This window comes from Schistocerca serialis, chromosome 1 (assembly GCF_023864345.2).
Source record: "Schistocerca serialis cubense isolate TAMUIC-IGC-003099 chromosome 1, iqSchSeri2.2, whole genome shotgun sequence".
Classification (NCBI taxonomy): domain Eukaryota; kingdom Metazoa; phylum Arthropoda; class Insecta; order Orthoptera; family Acrididae; genus Schistocerca; species Schistocerca serialis.
The window spans coordinates 487090518-487105478 of record NC_064638.1 but is presented as its reverse complement, the minus strand read 5'-3'; the positions used below and the strand labels follow the sequence as shown (position 1 = coordinate 487105478).

At 51.7% G+C, this 14961-nt stretch overlaps 14 non-coding genes across 14 annotated transcripts; all 14 read left to right on the top strand.

Moving 5' to 3' along the window:
• Window positions 1-30: 30 nt before the first annotated feature.
• Window positions 31-102, top strand: Trnae-cuc (transfer RNA glutamic acid (anticodon CUC)). Its single transcript has one exon. It is a non-coding gene; the product is annotated as a tRNA-Glu (tRNA).
• A 380-nt stretch (window positions 103-482) lies between these two features.
• Window positions 483-554, top strand: Trnah-gug (transfer RNA histidin (anticodon GUG)). Its single transcript has one exon. It is a non-coding gene; the product is annotated as a tRNA-His (tRNA).
• A 735-nt stretch (window positions 555-1289) lies between these two features.
• Window positions 1290-1371, top strand: Trnal-uag (transfer RNA leucine (anticodon UAG)). Its single transcript has one exon. It is a non-coding gene; the product is annotated as a tRNA-Leu (tRNA).
• Window positions 1372-1816: 445 nt separating this feature from the next.
• Window positions 1817-1888, top strand: Trnae-cuc (transfer RNA glutamic acid (anticodon CUC)). The gene has a single exon. It is a non-coding gene; the product is annotated as a tRNA-Glu (tRNA).
• Window positions 1889-2268: 380 nt separating this feature from the next.
• Trnah-gug (transfer RNA histidin (anticodon GUG)) lies at window positions 2269-2340 on the top strand. The gene has a single exon. It is a non-coding gene; the product is annotated as a tRNA-His (tRNA).
• Window positions 2341-3075: 735 nt separating this feature from the next.
• Window positions 3076-3157, top strand: Trnal-uag (transfer RNA leucine (anticodon UAG)). Its single transcript has one exon. It is a non-coding gene; the product is annotated as a tRNA-Leu (tRNA).
• A 445-nt stretch (window positions 3158-3602) lies between these two features.
• Trnae-cuc (transfer RNA glutamic acid (anticodon CUC)) lies at window positions 3603-3674 on the top strand. The gene has a single exon. It is a non-coding gene; the product is annotated as a tRNA-Glu (tRNA).
• Window positions 3675-4054: 380 nt separating this feature from the next.
• Trnah-gug (transfer RNA histidin (anticodon GUG)) lies at window positions 4055-4126 on the top strand. The gene has a single exon. It is a non-coding gene; the product is annotated as a tRNA-His (tRNA).
• A 735-nt stretch (window positions 4127-4861) lies between these two features.
• Trnal-uag (transfer RNA leucine (anticodon UAG)) lies at window positions 4862-4943 on the top strand. Its single transcript has one exon. It is a non-coding gene; the product is annotated as a tRNA-Leu (tRNA).
• Window positions 4944-5388: 445 nt separating this feature from the next.
• On the top strand, window positions 5389-5460 carry Trnae-cuc (transfer RNA glutamic acid (anticodon CUC)). Its single transcript has one exon. It is a non-coding gene; the product is annotated as a tRNA-Glu (tRNA).
• Window positions 5461-5840: 380 nt separating this feature from the next.
• Window positions 5841-5912, top strand: Trnah-gug (transfer RNA histidin (anticodon GUG)). Its single transcript has one exon. It is a non-coding gene; the product is annotated as a tRNA-His (tRNA).
• A 735-nt stretch (window positions 5913-6647) lies between these two features.
• Trnal-uag (transfer RNA leucine (anticodon UAG)) lies at window positions 6648-6729 on the top strand. The gene has a single exon. It is a non-coding gene; the product is annotated as a tRNA-Leu (tRNA).
• A 445-nt stretch (window positions 6730-7174) lies between these two features.
• On the top strand, window positions 7175-7246 carry Trnae-cuc (transfer RNA glutamic acid (anticodon CUC)). The gene has a single exon. It is a non-coding gene; the product is annotated as a tRNA-Glu (tRNA).
• A 380-nt stretch (window positions 7247-7626) lies between these two features.
• Trnah-gug (transfer RNA histidin (anticodon GUG)) lies at window positions 7627-7698 on the top strand. The gene has a single exon. It is a non-coding gene; the product is annotated as a tRNA-His (tRNA).
• The last annotated feature ends 7263 nt before the right edge of the window (window positions 7699-14961 follow it).

The following is a 14961-nucleotide window of genomic DNA, read 5'->3' as shown; positions in this document are numbered from 1 at the left end:
CGTTCGCTGGAAAGAGCACTGCCGTCGTTATCCGGTGTGGTCTAGTGGCTAGGATACCTGGCTCTCACCCAGGAGGCCCGGGTTCGATTCCCGGTACCGGAATTGCGCGTTTTTGTTGCTCCTCTTGTGCGACTTGTCTCGACTTTGCTCGACTGACGCTACGCTGACGCGTGCAGAAAGCTACGTTAAGTATGATTCACGGCAACACCTGACGGCGAGAGAGATGAAGCGTCTATCCACTTGTTATCCAGCCACATACCTGTAGTCAAGAGGCTTGGGGGACTGCAAGACATTGCCACGGAGGTGAATGCAGCTAACCACTGTAGTTAGTGTCCTGACAGCGCAGGCACGTTCATTTGCTCGTATACATGTGATGGAGACCGTGTCTGACACTGCTGTGGCGTACACCTTGGCCTAGGCTTTGCTGGGTATCGCCACTTGCATTCCAGCCAGCTGCCTTCGCGGGCGCCTCCGTGGCCATGGCCGTGATCGTCTAGTGGTTAGGACATTGCGTTGTGGCCGCAATAACCCAGGTTCGAATCCTGGTCACGGCAATTTTGAAAGTTTTGCCTTGCTGCCGTTGCAATGACGAGTACTCGAAATGACAGTACTCTCTTGATTTTTTCACTCGTGTTCCGCAGGCCGCAGTTTGCACTACCACTTCATCCCCAACACGTAATGTCGCCTCCCAGAGCGCAGACGTCCGCTGCTCTCTGTAGTCGAAAAGGGCAGTTGTTTGAAGTGCGATGGATGAGCAGCCAGTCCCAGCAGAACAGGAAGCTGTGGCGTGCACTGTTTGTACAAATGCTAGGAACACTGGCGCACCAAGCAGCGCATGTAGCGTGGCCGAGCGCTTTAAGGCGCTGGTTTAAGGCACCAGTCTCTCTGTTGGCGCGGTTTCGAGTCCTGTAGCTGTCGGGGGTTTCGCTGTGATCGCGTTAACCTGCCGCTTTTTCTTCAAGTGTAACCTCCTTGAGCTCACATATGTTTGACACATGGAGCATTCTAGCTCCGCCTGACAGTTACAGCTACGATAATTTAGTGGTTACGGAAAGCCCAGGTTCGAAACCTGGTCACGGCACGAAAACGTCTCTTGACGCTGTCTCCTTAACTGCGACAGCTACAGACAAGTGGCGTCGCTACCATGCGGCGGGCACGGCTTTTTCTTGCTGTGGATGGCCTAAAGGGACGCTTCCAGTGGGAGAGCAGTGGAAATACATGCCAAGATACTTCCATTTCGAAGTGATCTTTGTAGTACAAAGGAAACGTTTTGCCGCTGCTGCTGCAACGGTAACGTGGCCGAGCGGTCTAAGGCGCTGGTTTTAGGCACCAGTCTCTTCGGAGGCGTGGGTTCGAATCCCACCGTTGCCACTTTTTACGTCTCATTTTTGTGCCGTTGCGGTGTGTTCTCGTGGGGTAGGACGCAGCTCTTGTGACGCGCGTGTTGTGTAGGTAGCGTGGCCGAGCGGTCTAAGGCGCTGGTGTCAGGCACCATTCTCTTCGGAGGCGTGGGTTCCAATCCCACAGCTGCCAAGCGTGTAATGTTTCCTGTGTCGAAGGCAGATGCACTCATTGCCCGCAAAGGAAGCAGCACAACAAGGCGTGAGCGTCTGCTTGGTGAATGGTCGTAGAACAGTGCGTGGTGCAACGACAGCATTTGTAGGCACCTTTTGCTCTCATCATTGCTGGCGTTCGTCTCCACGAAATGCGTCCGGAGCACGCCGTTCTATAACGCGAGAGAGTGGATTTTTTACAGTTGTCGTCAGTTAACCGTGCGTGGCTGCTGCGTTCGCTGGAAAGAGCACTGCCGTCGTTATCCGGTGTGGTCTAGTGGCTAGGATACCTGGCTCTCACCCAGGAGGCCCGGGTTCGATTCCCGGTACCGGAATTGCGCGTTTTTGTTGCTCCTCTTGTGCGACTTGTCTCGACTTTGCTCGACTGACGCTACGCTGACGCGTGCAGAAAGCTACGTTAAGTATGATTCACGGCAACACCTGACGGCGAGAGAGATGAAGCGTCTATCCACTTGTTATCCAGCCACATACCTGTAGTCAAGAGGCTTGGGGGACTGCAAGACATTGCCACGGAGGTGAATGCAGCTAACCACTGTAGTTAGTGTCCTGACAGCGCAGGCACGTTCATTTGCTCGTATACATGTGATGGAGACCGTGTCTGACACTGCTGTGGCGTACACCTTGGCCTAGGCTTTGCTGGGTATCGCCACTTGCATTCCAGCCAGCTGCCTTCGCGGGCGCCTCCGTGGCCATGGCCGTGATCGTCTAGTGGTTAGGACATTGCGTTGTGGCCGCAATAACCCAGGTTCGAATCCTGGTCACGGCAATTTTGAAAGTTTTGCCTTGCTGCCGTTGCAATGACGAGTACTCGAAATGACAGTACTCTCTTGATTTTTTCACTCGTGTTCCGCAGGCCGCAGTTTGCACTACCACTTCATCCCCAACACGTAATGTCGCCTCCCAGAGCGCAGACGTCCGCTGCTCTCTGTAGTCGAAAAGGGCAGTTGTTTGAAGTGCGATGGATGAGCAGCCAGTCCCAGCAGAACAGGAAGCTGTGGCGTGCACTGTTTGTACAAATGCTAGGAACACTGGCGCACCAAGCAGCGCATGTAGCGTGGCCGAGCGCTTTAAGGCGCTGGTTTAAGGCACCAGTCTCTCTGTTGGCGCGGTTTCGAGTCCTGTAGCTGTCGGGGGTTTCGCTGTGATCGCGTTAACCTGCCGCTTTTTCTTCAAGTGTAACCTCCTTGAGCTCACATATGTTTGACACATGGAGCATTCTAGCTCCGCCTGACAGTTACAGCTACGATAATTTAGTGGTTACGGAAAGCCCAGGTTCGAAACCTGGTCACGGCACGAAAACGTCTCTTGACGCTGTCTCCTTAACTGCGACAGCTACAGACAAGTGGCGTCGCTACCATGCGGCGGGCACGGCTTTTTCTTGCTGTGGATGGCCTAAAGGGACGCTTCCAGTGGGAGAGCAGTGGAAATACATGCCAAGATACTTCCATTTCGAAGTGATCTTTGTAGTACAAAGGAAACGTTTTGCCGCTGCTGCTGCAACGGTAACGTGGCCGAGCGGTCTAAGGCGCTGGTTTTAGGCACCAGTCTCTTCGGAGGCGTGGGTTCGAATCCCACCGTTGCCACTTTTTACGTCTCATTTTTGTGCCGTTGCGGTGTGTTCTCGTGGGGTAGGACGCAGCTCTTGTGACGCGCGTGTTGTGTAGGTAGCGTGGCCGAGCGGTCTAAGGCGCTGGTGTCAGGCACCATTCTCTTCGGAGGCGTGGGTTCCAATCCCACAGCTGCCAAGCGTGTAATGTTTCCTGTGTCGAAGGCAGATGCACTCATTGCCCGCAAAGGAAGCAGCACAACAAGGCGTGAGCGTCTGCTTGGTGAATGGTCGTAGAACAGTGCGTGGTGCAACGACAGCATTTGTAGGCACCTTTTGCTCTCATCATTGCTGGCGTTCGTCTCCACGAAATGCGTCCGGAGCACGCCGTTCTATAACGCGAGAGAGTGGATTTTTTACAGTTGTCGTCAGTTAACCGTGCGTGGCTGCTGCGTTCGCTGGAAAGAGCACTGCCGTCGTTATCCGGTGTGGTCTAGTGGCTAGGATACCTGGCTCTCACCCAGGAGGCCCGGGTTCGATTCCCGGTACCGGAATTGCGCGTTTTTGTTGCTCCTCTTGTGCGACTTGTCTCGACTTTGCTCGACTGACGCTACGCTGACGCGTGCAGAAAGCTACGTTAAGTATGATTCACGGCAACACCTGACGGCGAGAGAGATGAAGCGTCTATCCACTTGTTATCCAGCCACATACCTGTAGTCAAGAGGCTTGGGGGACTGCAAGACATTGCCACGGAGGTGAATGCAGCTAACCACTGTAGTTAGTGTCCTGACAGCGCAGGCACGTTCATTTGCTCGTATACATGTGATGGAGACCGTGTCTGACACTGCTGTGGCGTACACCTTGGCCTAGGCTTTGCTGGGTATCGCCACTTGCATTCCAGCCAGCTGCCTTCGCGGGCGCCTCCGTGGCCATGGCCGTGATCGTCTAGTGGTTAGGACATTGCGTTGTGGCCGCAATAACCCAGGTTCGAATCCTGGTCACGGCAATTTTGAAAGTTTTGCCTTGCTGCCGTTGCAATGACGAGTACTCGAAATGACAGTACTCTCTTGATTTTTTCACTCGTGTTCCGCAGGCCGCAGTTTGCACTACCACTTCATCCCCAACACGTAATGTCGCCTCCCAGAGCGCAGACGTCCGCTGCTCTCTGTAGTCGAAAAGGGCAGTTGTTTGAAGTGCGATGGATGAGCAGCCAGTCCCAGCAGAACAGGAAGCTGTGGCGTGCACTGTTTGTACAAATGCTAGGAACACTGGCGCACCAAGCAGCGCATGTAGCGTGGCCGAGCGCTTTAAGGCGCTGGTTTAAGGCACCAGTCTCTCTGTTGGCGCGGTTTCGAGTCCTGTAGCTGTCGGGGGTTTCGCTGTGATCGCGTTAACCTGCCGCTTTTTCTTCAAGTGTAACCTCCTTGAGCTCACATATGTTTGACACATGGAGCATTCTAGCTCCGCCTGACAGTTACAGCTACGATAATTTAGTGGTTACGGAAAGCCCAGGTTCGAAACCTGGTCACGGCACGAAAACGTCTCTTGACGCTGTCTCCTTAACTGCGACAGCTACAGACAAGTGGCGTCGCTACCATGCGGCGGGCACGGCTTTTTCTTGCTGTGGATGGCCTAAAGGGACGCTTCCAGTGGGAGAGCAGTGGAAATACATGCCAAGATACTTCCATTTCGAAGTGATCTTTGTAGTACAAAGGAAACGTTTTGCCGCTGCTGCTGCAACGGTAACGTGGCCGAGCGGTCTAAGGCGCTGGTTTTAGGCACCAGTCTCTTCGGAGGCGTGGGTTCGAATCCCACCGTTGCCACTTTTTACGTCTCATTTTTGTGCCGTTGCGGTGTGTTCTCGTGGGGTAGGACGCAGCTCTTGTGACGCGCGTGTTGTGTAGGTAGCGTGGCCGAGCGGTCTAAGGCGCTGGTGTCAGGCACCATTCTCTTCGGAGGCGTGGGTTCCAATCCCACAGCTGCCAAGCGTGTAATGTTTCCTGTGTCGAAGGCAGATGCACTCATTGCCCGCAAAGGAAGCAGCACAACAAGGCGTGAGCGTCTGCTTGGTGAATGGTCGTAGAACAGTGCGTGGTGCAACGACAGCATTTGTAGGCACCTTTTGCTCTCATCATTGCTGGCGTTCGTCTCCACGAAATGCGTCCGGAGCACGCCGTTCTATAACGCGAGAGAGTGGATTTTTTACAGTTGTCGTCAGTTAACCGTGCGTGGCTGCTGCGTTCGCTGGAAAGAGCACTGCCGTCGTTATCCGGTGTGGTCTAGTGGCTAGGATACCTGGCTCTCACCCAGGAGGCCCGGGTTCGATTCCCGGTACCGGAATTGCGCGTTTTTGTTGCTCCTCTTGTGCGACTTGTCTCGACTTTGCTCGACTGACGCTACGCTGACGCGTGCAGAAAGCTACGTTAAGTATGATTCACGGCAACACCTGACGGCGAGAGAGATGAAGCGTCTATCCACTTGTTATCCAGCCACATACCTGTAGTCAAGAGGCTTGGGGGACTGCAAGACATTGCCACGGAGGTGAATGCAGCTAACCACTGTAGTTAGTGTCCTGACAGCGCAGGCACGTTCATTTGCTCGTATACATGTGATGGAGACCGTGTCTGACACTGCTGTGGCGTACACCTTGGCCTAGGCTTTGCTGGGTATCGCCACTTGCATTCCAGCCAGCTGCCTTCGCGGGCGCCTCCGTGGCCATGGCCGTGATCGTCTAGTGGTTAGGACATTGCGTTGTGGCCGCAATAACCCAGGTTCGAATCCTGGTCACGGCAATTTTGAAAGTTTTGCCTTGCTGCCGTTGCAATGACGAGTACTCGAAATGACAGTACTCTCTTGATTTTTTCACTCGTGTTCCGCAGGCCGCAGTTTGCACTACCACTTCATCCCCAACACGTAATGTCGCCTCCCAGAGCGCAGACGTCCGCTGCTCTCTGTAGTCGAAAAGGGCAGTTGTTTGAAGTGCGATGGATGAGCAGCCAGTCCCAGCAGAACAGGAAGCTGTGGCGTGCACTGTTTGTACAAATGCTAGGAACACTGGCGCACCAAGCAGCGCATGTAGCGTGGCCGAGCGCTTTAAGGCGCTGGTTTAAGGCACCAGTCTCTCTGTTGGCGCGGTTTCGAGTCCTGTAGCTGTCGGGGGTTTCGCTGTGATCGCGTTAACCTGCCGCTTTTTCTTCAAGTGTAACCTCCTTGAGCTCACATATGTTTGACACATGGAGCATTCTAGCTCCGCCTGACAGTTACAGCTACGATAATTTAGTGGTTACGGAAAGCCCAGGTTCGAAACCTGGTCACGGCACGAAAACGTCTCTTGACGCTGTCTCCTTAACTGCGACAGCTACAGACAAGTGGCGTCGCTACCATGCGGCGGGCACGGCTTTTTCTTGCTGTGGATGGCCTAAAGGGACGCTTCCAGTGGGAGAGCAGTGGAAATACATGCCAAGATACTTCCATTTCGAAGTGATCTTTGTAGTACAAAGGAAACGTTTTGCCGCTGCTGCTGCAACGGTAACGTGGCCGAGCGGTCTAAGGCGCTGGTTTTAGGCACCAGTCTCTTCGGAGGCGTGGGTTCGAATCCCACCGTTGCCACTTTTTACGTCTCATTTTTGTGCCGTTGCGGTGTGTTCTCGTGGGGTAGGACGCAGCTCTTGTGACGCGCGTGTTGTGTAGGTAGCGTGGCCGAGCGGTCTAAGGCGCTGGTGTCAGGCACCATTCTCTTCGGAGGCGTGGGTTCCAATCCCACAGCTGCCAAGCGTGTAATGTTTCCTGTGTCGAAGGCAGATGCACTCATTGCCCGCAAAGGAAGCAGCACAACAAGGCGTGAGCGTCTGCTTGGTGAATGGTCGTAGAACAGTGCGTGGTGCAACGACAGCATTTGTAGGCACCTTTTGCTCTCATCATTGCTGGCGTTCGTCTCCACGAAATGCGTCCGGAGCACGCCGTTCTATAACGCGAGAGAGTGGATTTTTTACAGTTGTCGTCAGTTAACCGTGCGTGGCTGCTGCGTTCGCTGGAAAGAGCACTGCCGTCGTTATCCGGTGTGGTCTAGTGGCTAGGATACCTGGCTCTCACCCAGGAGGCCCGGGTTCGATTCCCGGTACCGGAATTGCGCGTTTTTGTTGCTCCTCTTGTGCGACTTGTCTCGACTTTGCTCGACTGACGCTACGCTGACGCGTGCAGAAAGCTACGTTAAGTATGATTCACGGCAACACCTGACGGCGAGAGAGATGAAGCGTCTATCCACTTGTTATCCAGCCACATACCTGTAGTCAAGAGGCTTGGGGGACTGCAAGACATTGCCACGGAGGTGAATGCAGCTAACCACTGTAGTTAGTGTCCTGACAGCGCAGGCACGTTCATTTGCTCGTATACATGTGATGGAGACCGTGTCTGACACTGCTGTGGCGTACACCTTGGCCTAGGCTTTGCTGGGTATCGCCACTTGCATTCCAGCCAGCTGCCTTCGCGGGCGCCTCCGTGGCCATGGCCGTGATCGTCTAGTGGTTAGGACATTGCGTTGTGGCCGCAATAACCCAGGTTCGAATCCTGGTCACGGCAATTTTGAAAGTTTTGCCTTGCTGCCGTTGCAATGACGAGTACTCGAAATGACAGTACTCTCTTGATTTTTTCACTCGTGTTCCGCAGGCCGCAGTTTGCACTACCACTTCATCCCCAACACGTAATGTCGCCTCCCAGAGCGCAGACGTCCGCTGCTCTCTGTAGTCGAAAAGGGCAGTTGTTTGAAGTGCGATGGATGAGCAGCCAGTCCCAGCAGAACAGGAAGCTGTGGCGTGCACTGTTTGTACAAATGCTAGGAACACTGGCGCACCAAGCAGCGCATGTAGCGTGGCCGAGCGCTTTAAGGCGCTGGTTTAAGGCACCAGTCTCTCTGTTGGCGCGGTTTCGAGTCCTGTAGCTGTCGGGGGTTTCGCTGTGATCGCGTTAACCTGCCGCTTTTTCTTCAAGTGTAACCTCCTTGAGCTCACATATGTTTGACACATGGAGCATTCTAGCTCCGCCTGACAGTTACAGCTACGATAATTTAGTGGTTACGGAAAGCCCAGGTTCGAAACCTGGTCACGGCACGAAAACGTCTCTTGACGCTGTCTCCTTAACTGCGACAGCTACAGACAAGTGGCGTCGCTACCATGCGGCGGGCACGGCTTTTTCTTGCTGTGGATGGCCTAAAGGGACGCTTCCAGTGGGAGAGCAGTGGAAATACATGCCAAGATACTTCCATTTCGAAGTGATCTTTGTAGTACAAAGGAAACGTTTTGCCGCTGCTGCTGCAACGGTAACGTGGCCGAGCGGTCTAAGGCGCTGGTTTTAGGCACCAGTCTCTTCGGAGTCGTGGGCCCGAACACATCGCGCGCTCGCTCCGGCGTGTCGGGCGGTGTTTACGTGTGCTTCGCAGTCGGCGACGGTTCTTCGCGGTGACTGTTTCTTCGCTGCTGTAGTCAGCTGAGCTGTAAGTTAACATGGATTCTGAAGACCGAGAAAATAATATCCAGTGCGAATTTGATAGAAACGTAACCCGACCGTCTGCTTTCGAAATTCATTCGTGGATGAAAAATGACTTGCAAATTCCTGAAAGTGAAGTGCTAGGATTGCAATTAGACGCGTTCCTGAACTCTTTGTTCGTAAAATTGAAATGTCCGGAATTGTGTGATGCTCTTGTCAGTGAAAATGGTGGCGTACGTAAATTCAAACACTCTGATGGGACAATTAGCAATGTGACTCTGTCGAATGCTGGATTCGGTATTCGAAATGTTCGGGTATTCAATCTGCCGTTTGAGACTAGGAATGAGACAATAGCTCGTAGCCTTATGCCTTATGGCACAGTTTTGTCGATTACAAAAGAAAAGTGGTCGTCCGCTTATATATATCAGGTTGAGAACGGTATCCGTAGTGTAAAGATGATTGTGAGGAAGCACGTTCCTTCGTTTTTGGTTATGGCCGGCCACCGGGCTTTTATTTCGTATAGTGGTCAGCCGCAAACGTGTTCCTATTGCAATGCCACAGACCATTTTAGACAAAATTGTCCTAGGCGTAGGCGCCCTGTGCAGCTACCGCCCCGTGGGCAAGATGACGACGCGTCGTACGCGGCCGTGTTGTTAGGTGTTCCCCGTTCACCGGCACGTTCCGCGGAAACGGAAACGCCGTTAGTTGCTGCGGTCGCGATGGATGTCGATGCCACTGCCACCGGTTCTGATACTGTTCAATCCTTGTCCGTACTTTCTCAGTCAGTTCCCGCCGCTACTGTACCGATTCCGCCTTCGGCTGTGCCTGAAGCTCCGGAACGGACCGGATCAGAACCCGTTCAGGTGGTTACCCCCCCTGTTGCTGTAGTGGATTCGTCACCATCCACTTCCGTACCTCACGGGTTTCCGGACGCGGTTCCTGCCTCACAGGAACCAAAGCCCAGACGTGAAAGTGTTTCGGAGAGGCGTGGCAATACTGACCGCTTCCGCAGTGCCAGTAGCTCGCGGATTTTAGACACACGGTCTTTTTCTCGCGGAGAACGCAGCCCGTCTCCGGAATGGAAGCAGGTTCCTCGTCCGAAGTCAAAACAAAAACAAAAATCTGTGCAAAAGCCGGCGCACAAGCCCTTGCCCCGCCCCGTAGTCGAATCACGGCCGTCGGTTGCGGCGGGGCGTCGTCCACAGCGTCCTGTGGCGAGCAGTCAGCCAGCGCCTACGACAAGTGTGTCGGCAGACAGGCGGGAACAGGTTGTACAGCAGTTAAAGGAAATGTTGCACCACTCTGATGTAACTCTTGCAATGGACACTACGACGTCTCAGGCAACGAACCCCGCACAACTTTCGGTTAAGCGTAAGGCGGAAGACACCCCCCAGCGTCGCACGCGTCCCCCTTCGCAGGATTCCGCGTCTGCACCTCCCACACAAGAACCGTCTACTTCAGCTGCACCGTCTGAACGTTGTGACTGGGCAGACGATATGGAGGAGGAGGGTGGGTCCACTCCTGCCGTCTAATTTGTTTTATTTGTTTTTCCTTGTTGTCTATGGTAGCCCGCCCTCCATCAGTTGTGGCTACTATTAATCTTAATAAATTGGAGTCGCCTGTGAAGTTTGCAAGTTTTGTGGGTTTTTTAAATTACATTGCTGCTGACGTCGTGTTTTTGCAGGAGGTTGTGATAGATCTACTTCACTCCATTCCGGGCTATCAAGTACTCTTGAACTTTGATGTCGAGTGTAATTGTGGTACTGCCATTTTAATTCGTGTTGGTCATGACTATAGTAATGTCGCTACAATTCCTAACGGTCGTGGTGTAGCTTGCACGATCAACAACGTAAGATATATTAACGTGTACGCCCCTTCTGGTGCCGACGGGCAGCCACGTCGCCGTGTGTTTTATAGCAGTGACATTTGTCACCTTTTACAGGGCCCCCACCTGCCTGTAGTCATGGGCGGCGATTTTAATTGCGTGCTGGACGATAGAGATCAGGAGCCACGGCCGTATAAGTGCCTAGAATTACAGACGCTCGTTGCTGAGATGAATTTCATTGACTCGTGGTGTTATTTACACCCGCGGGCCGTGGGCTTTACTTTCTTTTATCCCACGGGAAGGAGTCGGCTCGATAGGATTTACGTTTCTCGTGATAAACAGCACTGTCTTACGGACTCCTCTGTTCACCCCGTGATTTTTTCCGATCATTGTGCGTATGTCTGCCGCTTTCATTCTCTATTGGCGGATAAACCCCGCGCAAGTCGATTATGGAAGTTTAATGTGCGACATCTCTCACACCCACATTTTGCGCCGGTTATCGTGCGTGTGTGGCAGAGGGTGCTGAAATATCGTGGTCTATATGCCTCCACTTTGTCTTGGTGGGTAGAATTTGTTAAGCCGGCATTACGCAAGGCCATCCTGGAGTTCAGTCAGGATGTTGCTCACTGGGAGCGTTCTACATTGCAATTTTACGAGAGCTGTTTAAATGATGCCATCCACCTGCACACAAACAATCCCGCTCTTCGGATGGCGACAATTCGGCGTATAAAACTCCGTCTTCTGGATTTGAAACGGGAATCGTTGCGCGGATCTGTCGTACGGAGCCGAGCCCCCGGGGCGCTTGCTGATGAAGCGCCTTCCGTGTTTCATCAGCTGCGCGAACGCCGGCGCGCAAAGCGACGTTACGTCACAGAGCTGGAATCAGCTGACGGTGCGCGGCTTAATAGCCAGGCGGCAATTCTTGCCGAGGCCCACCGTCACTTCATCGAACTTTTCAGTGAGAAATATACTGATGCTGCCGCGATTTCCGAGCTTCTCCACGGCGTTCCATACGTCTTATCCGTAGCGGATCGCCGTCGTCTCACAGAAAACTTTACCGTGGACGAAGTGGGTGATGTCTTAAAACTGTGTTCCCAGAACAAATCACCGGGCGCTGATGGGTTGCCACCGGAATTTTATCTGCATTTTTGGCACTTGTTTGGCTCTGCCCTGTCTGACGTTTTTAATGAAATTTTAAATGGTGTGGATGTCCCTGCGTCCTTCCTGGAAGGTATTGTGGTCTTGGTTCCAAAGGTTCCGGTCACCAGGAAACTGTGCAATCTTAGACCAATCACCCTTCTTAATGGTGATTACAAACTCTTCACCAAATGTGTCTCTTCCCGCTTGAAGCTGGTCATGAAAAAACTCATTAGTCCCTTTCAATACTGTGCAGTGCCTCAACGCACTCTCTATGGTGCTGTGTCGACATACCGAGATGCCATTGCCTATGCTTCGACGAATAGGATTCCTTTTGGCATTTTATCCGTCGATTTTGCAATGGCTTTTGACAGAGTTAGCCACATATATCTCTGGCGAGTGCTCCAGAAGTTTGGTTTCGGTGTAAAATATATAACTCTGATTTTTAACCTTTTCCAAAATTCCACCTCACGGATTAGTATCAATGGACTTTTATCGGAACCTGTCCCGCTCTGCTGTTCCGTCAAACAAGGGTGCCCTCTGTCAATGGCGCTTTACGCTATTTCCTTAGATCCTTTGTTGCGTAAGTTGCATAGTGTTTGTAGGGGAATACGTATTGGGAATGAGAAGCACGTTTGTCGCGCTTATGCTGACGACCTTGGCCTCTTGGTGTCCTCGGCTACCGACTTTGCTACAATACGCGCAGTTCTTACACAGTATGAACGTGCATCCGGTGCGAGCATCAATACCCGTAAGACGGTTTTTCTGCCTATTTATGCAGCGACACGTGGCTTCAAACGCCCATGGTTTACAGTGAAGCAGGAACACAAAATTTTGGGTGTTCGCTTTCGGGCCAATCTGTTACAGACTGCGTCCTACAACTGGCGTCTTGTCTTAAATGGCATACGAGCTATGGCTAGCCTGTCCGCTACTCGCACCCTCGCATTAACACAGCGGGTGATTTTAATAAATGTTTTCTTGCTCAGCAAAGCCTGGTACCTCGCACAGTTATTTCAGGTACCCAAGAATTTGGGCAGAGCCATAACACAGGCAGTCTATTGGCTATTGTGGCGGGGACATATTTTCAAGGTGTCTTACGAAACATGTACTTTACCGCGCGAACAGGGTGGGCTCGGGCTCATTCATTTTGCTATGAAAGCCGCAGCATTGCTCCTTCATCGGACGAGCGTCACCATTGAACAGGATCCGTCGAGCCCCACAGCTGTTCTGTTCGCTATTCATCGGCCTCTATCTGAAGCAGCACCTCTCGACCCGACTACAATACCGTTTCAGCTGCGTTATGTTCGAGAATACTACATTCAAAAAAGTTATCTCGCCGCCGACGTACTCGACCATCGAACACGGACTGTGAAACGTGTCTACCAGGGACTAAGAGGACGGCCAGTCGGTAATAAGATGGAGGCGCGCTACCCGCGATCTGCGTGGCGGACGGTGTGGGCTCACGTTCATGCTCCCTTCTTGTCAGCGGACGTCAGCAGCTTTTGGTACCAAGTGGTTAACAGAATTCTTCCCACCAACGAAAAGCTGCGCCGCATTCACTTATCTCCATCGAGCTTGTGTGAAGACTGTCGTCAAGACGACACCTTAGAACATCGTTTCGTGTGCCTGAGGTCACGGTCGACTTGGAACATTGCCGCCAGGATGCTCGCACTTATCAACCGGACCAGCGCTGCCGCTTTTTCTGCGGACACGGCATTGATCCCGGACTTCCACCCTTATCCGCATACGAAGCGTGCCGCCATTGCATGGATCGTGGCTCACACTGTGTTCGTCCTCCTGCAATTGCGACTTACGGACGACTATGCCTATCTGGTTTATTTATCCACACAACATGACCTCACTAAAACCAGGAAAGACTATGCCAAAATCTTTGCCAATTTTCTGCAAATTGCACTTGCATTTGCCCACGACAAACTGTTGTAATCAACACTTCACTGCTGCGACTTTTCTTTACTTCTGTGTTTTGCATTGTCTCCGGGTCCGGATACATAGTTAATGCAAATTGAATGCTACAGGAACAGTGAATCATAACAAGTACGATGCTTACGCTTGTGCAGAACTACAATGTGGAAATTACGACGAAACGTTTAACACAGTGTTATCCTGTGTTTGTGTGTGTTTGTGTTTTGCTGTCATTTAGTGATTTCTTTCTGTTTTTAATTCATTTTTTTATACCGTCTGGTTCCTCCGTTATCGGCGTACATTCACGGGTGCGTTGCGCACGCCGCTGCCACGGAGATTGTTTGGTTTTTAAGAACAGAGGATTTTTTATTTTCTTTTTAAACACGTCGGAGAGGATTGTGTTTTACTTCCCTTTATCCGCCGGACAGTTCGGAAAGTTCGGGAGTATATTCATTCCTTTGACATGTGTCGATATTTTTAATTTTTGTGACTTTTTTCATTGCTTATTTTAATGGCCGCCACGAAGCATTTTGAATATAATGTCATGGGACGTGTGAAGGGTGTTCCTTCCCTGTTACTGAGAGGACTAACCCAGGCAGTATTTGATTTTTTATTCTTTTTTTTTTCAAATTTTATTCTTTCTTTATTGCATTTAGGTGGAAAGCGCCTGATGCGCTGTTATTCTTTCATTTTTTATTTTAAGGCGTGTAGGCGCCGAGCGACTGCTTTGCTGTCATTATAGGCCTGCACTTTGACTTCAAGAGGATTTTAGTTTTCCTTCGATGCTTCGCTAGCGGTAAACAGCCACAAGAAACTTTCCTCAAAGCAATCCAGTATCTCCGATTCCATCACATCATCTTGACCACCAACGTCTACCGGAGGACGTCGACGCCAAAGGAACCATACCGAGGAGTTTACGGTTTTCAGCTGAATGGACAGTTCAACAATTCATCCTTTCTGTTTGCAAGAAGCACCGTTTTATTTTATAGCTAAAGAAGCTCGCCGAAGAAGGCATAAATTGGAGAGCGCAAGGCCGGGCTATAAGGGGAGTTGGGAGAAAAAAAAAAAAAAAAAAACAAAAAAAAAAAAAATAAAAAAAAAAATAAAAAAAAAAAAAAAAAAAAGTTGCCACTTTTTACGTCTCATTTTTGTGCCGTTGCGGTGTGTTCTCGTGGGGTAGGACGCAGCTCTTGTGACGCGCGTGTTGTGTAGGTAGCGTGGCCGAGCGGTCTAAGGCGCTGGTGTCAGGCACCATTCTCTTCGGAGGCGTGGGTTCCAATCCCACAGCTGCCAAGCGTGTAATGTTTCCTGTGTCGAAGGCAGATGCACTCATTGCCCGCAAAGGAAGCAGCACAACAAGGCGTGAGCGTCTGCTTGGTGAATGGTCGTAGAACAGTGCGTGGTGCAACGACAGCATTTGTAGGCACCTTTTGCTCTCATCATTGCTGGCGTTCGTCTCCACGAAATGCGTCCGG